The sequence below is a fragment of the Pteronotus mesoamericanus genome, unplaced genomic scaffold, assembly GCF_021234165.1.
Source record: "Pteronotus mesoamericanus isolate MK-2021 breed Mesoamerican mustached bat unplaced genomic scaffold, CSHL_Meso_final contig_291, whole genome shotgun sequence".
NCBI lineage: Eukaryota > Metazoa > Chordata > Mammalia > Chiroptera > Mormoopidae > Pteronotus > Pteronotus mesoamericanus.
This window is the reverse complement of record NW_026555124.1, coordinates 9788716-9797477: the sequence shown is the minus strand read 5'-3', so window position 1 is coordinate 9797477 and position 8762 is coordinate 9788716.

The window sequence follows — 8762 nt, the reverse complement described above, 5'->3', positions numbered from 1 at the left end:
CTAGCTCTATACAACATATGTATACTACTATTTCTTGATTGTCCAGTTTTATTATTTATATATTGACTTCTCCCTTTGGAAGATGAAGATTTAACTCTCTTTTTCCTTTCCTCACTTCTCTTTAAAAATTTCCTATTTTTTTTATCTTGTCACTTCACGCATCTTTTGGGGTAATTTCTTCAATTTTTTCCTTCTAGCTCCTCTATTAAAAAGTTTAATGTGTGCTACCATAGTTTTAATTTATAGAAGGTTTTTTCACCTGAATGGTACTTTTGCTTAGCAAAAGTTGAGCTGAGGATATGAATGATATATTTGTATTTTCTTATCTCCTTCCGCCCACCCCCCATCCCCCGCCAAGTTGCTTTTCTCTGTTTTGGTTTTAGCTCTTCAAGTTTATGGGAATCACCAACATTGTAACTTAGTCCTTTTCTTTAGAGCTGGTCATATTTCTAAATGAGTAATAGTATCCTTAGGACTTGGTAATTAAAGAGAGCTCCTGGTTGTTTGGAGTGCACGGTATCAAGATTCTACATGTAGGCTTTTATATTTTCCCTCTTTTCTTGGTATCGCATTCCTATTCTTACTAGCACTTTTTGCCCTCCAAATCAGATACACTCTGGTTTTTTTTCCGTCCCTTTGGAGAATAAATCTCTGGCCTTCTGATGGGGTGGAAGCCTTGAGTAAATCAGAGAAATGATCTTGGGGTTCAATGGCTCTGTAACACACTTTGAACCAATTCTCTCATATGGAGCACCATAGACATGCCTGCTTCCAGAGGTTACAGGTGATGCCCCCCTGTAAGCCTTTTGTGGGGTTATGCAGGATGGACCAAGTTGCTTCTCAGATTTTCTCCTTCATTTGAGTCAGTTTTTTGGTTTGCCCTTGTGCATCTGCTTGCCTGATTTCCCAGTGTTGCCTTGTCTCCTTGGCTTTATGAGATTATCTCTCTTAAATGTTGCTTTTCTATCATCTTAGTAAGTCTTGAAAGAGAGCAGAGGTAAACAGTTGTGCTCATTCTGCCATCTGCCATTTTTCACTGGTACCTGAGCCAATTGTGTTATTGATCCAGGCATGTTGTCTTTTTGGACCCTACTCAGTTGACATGGGCAGTTTGATTGTTTATTCAGATGAACAAATAAGAATCTAGGGTAAGAGCAATATGAAAGGCCCTTACTTACTCCAGGACCTCATAGAATACACTGGTGTTGAGTAGCAATTTTCAGATACAACTATCAACAGCCACACTTCTTCAACATCAGCCTTCAGAAACAGCTGTAATGCTACCACTTATGGAAGCTTAGCTAAGGCTCATAGAAGATGGGCAGAAATTGTGGTTGAGTGTCATATAGGCTCTTTAAGGAACAGGACCAGAGAAATGACTTTCTAATTGTGTCCCTTCAAAACAAAAGAAATCCACTTACCTGTATAAACTCAAGTGTTAAAGCAAGACATCCAGATTTTTCTCTCCCCTGAAGTGACCAAGCCATTAACAAGTTTCTAGGGATTCTGAAGGCACATAGGAATAAATCTATTACAATAACAGGTGGAAGACAGTGGCTTGATGAGAAAACCCTCTTAAGTCTGTACTTTTGCTTGAACTGATCAGTGATTTAATAACTACTTACTAAGCACACGCTTCAGACCAGGCAGAGTGTGAGGTTCGTGGTACTGGAACTAAAAAGAGATGTGAGGTAGTACTTATCACAATGCTTGGAACATCTTTGCCCTCAGTAAGTACCTATTAGAGGGAAAACATGGGTATTGCTGCCAAGAAGCATGCTCTCTAGATGGGGGTAAAAGCAACATGTGAAAGTGCATAGAAGAAACAAAGCTTTCGATTGGTGTGAAAGCTAGACAAATAATCAGGTAAAAATCAAATACTAACCCAATTCCCTTCCCATGTATGCTTGAAAAACTTGACCAAATTGAGGAGACAGTAATTGCATGATAAAATCTAAGGTAAGGATTCAAGGCTCTGAATATTGTCTGGCGTGACTAGAGATGTAAGGGTTGCATATTTAGGATCAAAAATAATTCTGTGAATGAATAAGGGCAAGGAAAATATTTGGATCCTAAAGCACTCATATCCAACTACACATTTTTAATTCTGTTTCCCAATGAAATGAGAATGTAAATTTGCACATACCAGGCTAGTGAATATTGTATATAAGGAATTTTTTTAATAAACCGTTTTGACTAGATTATCTAAATTTTTCATTCAAAACCCCCTCTTACCATAGGTTTGAGTAAAATTTAAAATTTAGGGAGAATCAAGATGGTGGAGGAGTGAGTGGAAGTCACACTGACCTCCTCCCAGGACCAACCTACTAATTTAGTAGGAATTACAACTAAATTGTGGAGAAATCTCCTGGAACAAACAACTGAACAATAGCAAGAGAGGAGCCTTGTAACCTCGGAGACAGAAGAATCGGCTTTAGTGCAATCTAACTGGTAAGGAGTGTGGTAAAGACCTGAAAAGGTGGACAGGGCTCCCATGAGTGGCAGCACCAAAAGGATATTGAAACAGCTAGTTGGATCCCCCTGAGAAGAGAGGGGTCTAAACCAAAAGTGGGGATCTCTAGCCCACAGCACCAGAACCCAAAAGGTACACAGAAAACAGCCAGCGGCGAAAGCGACAGGGTGGCTCTCTGCCAGAGACAGGGGGCTGGAGATGCAAAAAACTGTTTAAAGGGCCAATGTATAAATTTTTATTTGCAGCCACTTACCCTAGTCTCCAGCAAAGGTGGGCGGGGGCAGAGTGAGCTAGAGATGCCTGAGGAGAGATTGGGGAAGGAGGCTTTGGGGAGAGAACTGAGAGAGTAGCCAGCGGGATCCCAGGACAGACTCCTCCCCCATGTGACAGCAGCGTGAGTGGACCCAATGACCCCACCCCCAGGAGGGACTCCGCCCTGCCCTGAGCTATCTAAGGCGGCCTGCTGAGTGCAGAGTGAATAGATTAACAGCTGAAGGAGACAGGCACAAACAGTAGATTCCTGGAAGTCTCAAACAGACTGCCTAAGGTCAGACAGGGACGACATCTGACATCATCAGAGGCAGATCCAGAAAGTTAAAACAGCAGTTTCCAACCATAGAAGTTCACACCACACAGTCAGGAGATCAAGACAGATCAAATTAAGAAGCAAAAGCAAAAGAGAGGAATCTCACAAATAATGGGAAGACGAAGAAATACGCCCCACTTGAAGGGAAAGGAGCAATCCCCCAAAAGAGGAGTAAATGAAATAGAGGCAAGTAAACTCTCAGATTTTGAGCTCCAAACAAGTGTTCTAAGGAAGCTCAATGAACTCAGTGAGCTCAGGGAGAATTGCAAAAACTACAGGGAAACTATGAGGAACTTACTGCAAACTATATCACCATGAAAAAAGATGTAGAAACTATCAATAAGAGACAAGAGGAAATGAAGAATACAATTTCTGAATTGAAGAACACAGTAGACAGAATCAAAAGCAGGCTTGATGAAGCTGAGGACCGAATCAGCGGGCTGGAGGATAAGGTAGAAAAAAGCTCCCAGAAAGAGCAAGAAAATGAAAAAAGACTAAAAAAGATGAAGAGGAGTTTAGGGAAATGCAGGACAACCTGAAACGTAATAATATCCATATAATAGGGATACCAGAAGGAGAAGAGGATAAGGAAGGGATAGAGGACCTGTTTGAAAAAGTAATGATGGAAAACTTCCCTAATTGGAGGAGAGAAAAAGTCACACAAGTCCAGGAAGCACAGAGGGTTCCATTCAAGAGGAACCTAATGAGGCCCACTCCATGACACGTCATCATTAAAATGGCAAATATCAAAGACAAACAGAGAATCCTATAGGAAGGAAGGGAAAAAGAGGTAGTAACATATAAGGGAGCCCCAATATGGCTAGCTGCTGACTTCTCAACAGAAACCTGGCAAGCCAGAGGGAGTGGCAAGAAATATTCCAAGTAATGAAAAGCAAAGGCCTGCAACTAAGACTGCTCTACCCAGCAAGGTTCTCCATTAAAATGGAAAGTGAAATAAGGAGTTTCCCATACAAAAGAAGGCTAAAAGAATACACCTCCACCAAACCAGCATTGAAAAATATGCTAAAGGGACTGCTTTAAGATGAAGGAAAAGTTTCTATGATTACCCAGTTCCTCTCAGAGTTGCCAATACTTGATATTACCAATATTTTTAATACTCATTAATCTGATTGTGACAATGATGTTATTTTAATTGTTCCTTTACTATTTGTTGAAACTAAACCTGTTTTAGTATATTTCTTGTCTATTTCTATTATTTTTTTTAAAAAAAGCTTTAAAGGACTTTTTGGTATTCTTTATCCATTTATTGATTAAAGGTTTGTAGAACTTTTTTCCCTAAAAAGAAACAGACCTATTAACCATGCAAATACTTTTCTATTTCTTGTCCTTTAATTTTTTTTATATGTATGTTACTATATAGTTGAATGTTTAATATAGTCATATTGTCAATATTTACTTTATAACTTCTGGGTTTGAATATTTTACTTCAGGTCATGAAAAATATTAGTTCTATTTTCTTCTAAAACTCTTTAGATTCTACATACTGATTTTTAACTCACCTGAATATTTCTTTTATAATGTGTGAAATAGGACTCTGTATTTGTTTTATTTCAAATAATAGTGGTCTATGCACCTTATTTGTTGAATAAGCCTTATTTTACCCATTGACTTGAAATATCAACTTAACCATATATTATATAGTTAGATAGATATATAGGTTTGTCTCTAGAATGCTCATTCTATTTCATTGATCTACTTGATTATTTCTTTGCTGATGTCATGCTGGTTTAATTGCTGAAACTTTATAATGGTTTTGAATTTTTTAAATATTTTATGATTCAGTTTGACATCTAAAAAAATAAATAAAATCAATCTGCATTTAAGAAAGAAAGAAAGAGAAAGAGAGATGGAACTCCTACCTTTTGCAACAACATGGATGGAACTGGAGAATATTAAATTAAGCTAAGTGAAATAAGCCAATTAATGAAAGACAAATACCATAAGATCTCACCTATAAGTGGACTCTATTCAACAAAATAAACTAATGAACAAAATAAACCACAGGCAAGGAAACATGAGCAGACTGAAAGTGACCAGAGGGGATGGGGAAGAGGACAATGGTGGAAAGAAGGAGACGGGACTAGACAAAGAACATGTATGAAATGACCTATGGACATGGACGACAGAGTGGGAATTGACTGTGGGGGGGGGGGGTTGGGCTGGGATGGGTGAGGGGGGTAAAGGGGTAAAAATTGAGACAACTGCAATTGAATAAACATGATTTATAAATAAAAATAAATAAATAAATAAAAAATCTAGACTCTCAGTTTCAAATGTGATGAAATTGATATATTCATCCAGTGGTCATGTTATCATATGAATACAGTGATAATCTGGGGCTTAATTTGTAAAAATAATGTAAAACACTCAAGGAATTTGTACCAAGTATCCTGTTATGATAATTTTAGTCTTGAAAAATATATGCTGTCACTCAAGGGGAAATATTTAAACTGTTTGTGTGGCAGATATTGTTTTCTGGCACTTAGCCATATACACACTTTTCTACTGGTTGCGCATTTCCCTAGGCCCCCTTTCCATTGAGCTGATGGGAGCTTCTGTGATAGGAGATCTTCATGGAATACTAGAAGGCAGGGGCGTAGTAGGAACCATCCTGCTTCAGTTGGACCTTCGAAGAACCAGTAGTGCTAGCAGTGGGGACATGGCTCTTGTTCAGCACCTTCCATGGCACTGGAAGGCTGGTGTTATTCCTTAGGTTCTTGCAATGGCACCAGCAGCTTCTTGATCTCTGATCAATATCATCTTCTTTCTTTTGCTCCTGGGGAACTTACAACCATTTTCTCATTTCTTGCATCAAATCTCTCTCCCCACAGGCTATGTAGAGTGGTTTCTGTTTACCTCCCAGGGCACTGGCTGATAAAGAAGAGAATTTTTTTTAAAGTAAAATCAGGATTTTTTTATGCCTTTTGGTAAAGTGTGCTGCTATAATTTCTGGATCTTAGGCTGATGTTCTGGTTTCTCTACCTCTTGGCTTTCTGAGGAAGTTGATTTAGTCTCATTTAAAGGTCATCTATGTAACTACATAGATATTATTTTCATGTAATCAAACAGTCTTTAATCTTATATTATGTGACTATACTACAGGTTATCTACCCTTCTATTGTATGTTATCTATTTAAATGTAATTGAATTGGTTATCTATTGTAGCACAACAAATTATTCCAGGCCTTAGTGGCTTAAAATAACTTCTGTTAACTCATAGTTTCGGTAGGGCAGGAATCTGGTGTGGCTTCGCTGAGACAGATGTCTCAAGACCTCTCTCAGGACTGCAGTCAAGGTAGTCCAGGTGTTCAGGTCTCATTTGATGGCTCAACTAGTGGCGGGTCTCTTTCCAACATGTGGTTGTTGACACGATTCCGTTCCTCATGGGCTGTTTAACTGAAGGCCCAAGGTCTTCACTTGTTGTTCCCTGGAAGCTGCCCTCAGTTCATTGTCATGGCGTTTGTTTCTCAGCAAGGTAGCTCACAGCATGGCATGGTGGCTGGCTTTGTCACAGAAAGTAGGAGAGAAGAGGGAGACAGAGTGGCAGAGAAGAGAGGCAGAGATTTTTATAATCTAACCTTTGAAGAAACATCCCATCACATTTCCCATGTTCTATTTGGCAGAAGCAAATCACTATATCCAGGCCCCACACAAGGGTGGGAGGATTACACGAGCATGTGAGTACTAGGAAGTGGGGATCACTGGGAGCCATTTCAGAAAGTGCCAACTGTATACTTTCCTAAAGAAACAGTGCATTTCTTGATTCCTGCTTCAGTGCTTAGACTAATATTGATGAAAGCTGGGCTTGGTGGTATAGACAGCCTGATTATTTAGTTTTAGTGACTATACATTTAAACTTATAAGCAGTAGCAACAGGCAGCCAAACAAACTAACTCACCTTCTATTCCATCCTGGAATATACATTTATTTCTTAAGAGTCCACCTAATACGTTTTTAGCTTTTATTTGTATATTGTGTAAAATCACCAAATGAGTCACCGTAGCTATTAGTAGTTTACCTGAGAGATTTTCTTTACTTACAAGGGGAGCTTTAGGTTCTGCTGGTCAGCCTGCACCCTGGAATCATCTTGTAATGGCCAGAGGAACGGAAAACGTGCCCCCTGCAGACTGCCTGACTAACCGACCCCCATTTCCTGTGGGTGTGAAAATGTCTGCTTTTAATGGAGTCTTTCAAAATTGCATCATGCTTGCACTTCAGTCTCTTCCCTAAATCCTGATAAATAGCAAAGTGCTCTCTTTGGATAGGGGCAGGTTTCCGCCGTTAAAGACATTCGTATGGCAACCCTGCGCTATCTCTTACAAGTCCTGCCAATGCTTTTATCATTTCAATTCGAAAAGGGGCTTAAAGTGGCTTTGTTAAAATCTTCTCTATAAAAAGTAAAAATCCTTCAATAAATCAGAATGAGATGCCTCTGTATAAAGACACAGCAGTAACATTATTTGCCATGTAGGAAATTATGAGCTATGCTGAACCATATTAATACATTTGAAGAAGAAAGTTTTGATAAATCTGAGCTATCAGAAATATCAGCACACAAGTTTTAATGTACACATAAAATGTTTTGGGCAAGGATTTTCTTTGTTTTGCATGAAGACAGAGAAAGTAGTACTCATGTGGTGAGATTTGAAGAGCAATAGCAAAACAATACCCTGGACAAACTACTTTGTCTATGATGCCTTCTGGTTTATTATTTAAAAGCTGCTCTTATGGATGAATTTATTATTTCCTTTACAAATGCAAATGCCTTTGGGAAGGAAAACATATAAGTAATTAATTTTCTGAACCCAGTGTATTTGGGTAAATTAATCAAATTCTTTCCTTAGGACTGTTGATAAATGGCAGGAGGTGCTGCAAAGGAGAATGAGGGTCCCAGGGCAGTTAGGTCATTAGTGGAGCAGACAGCACACTGGAGGAGGAAGAGAAAACCCCATGAAGCAGGCATTTCCTTGTGTGCTAGATTCTGTGTAAAGTATGACAGATACATTGTGTAATCCGATGCCCACATCTCCCTTGCGGAGCTAGAAGTGGCAGAGCTGAGATTCAGGCTCAGCAGTGTCTGATGCTAAAGACAGTGCTCTTCTCATCCCACTTTTCAGAATATTTCCAAAAGTTTAGGTGGGAAGCTCCAGAGAGAGAATTGGCAACTTGTGTTCTTAAATGTATATATGGTGAAATAGAGAATGAGAGAGCCATCCTATGAGAAATGAAGCCTGTTAATACTGTCTTTAGACAGATCATGTTTGGATCAGTTTATCTTTACCAAGGATATTGTTTGGTTTTCTTAGAATTTCTGTCTTGCGTGCTCCAGGCCATTTGGCATAGTGGCTTTAAGAGAACTGCGAGGGACTGCGTTTGCTTACGTGCCTCCTTTCCTTCCTGCATATGCTGGACTTAACTATATACTCAGAGACAGAAGTAAATGATAATTTATGTTCATATTAACAACCCTAAAACATCAAGGACATACCAAATTGTGTTCAGTGGCCTATATATAAGAAGATAAAAATATGCATCCTGTGTTTCAGAAAGTTTTTTAATATGTGTATTTTTCTAAATATCGGTGCCTGGATCCATTAATGTCAACTTAGTCCTAGATGTGTTACTTAATTTTTAAAAATGCGTAAGAGGTGTTTGACATGATTCTTGTCCTCAAGGATTTCT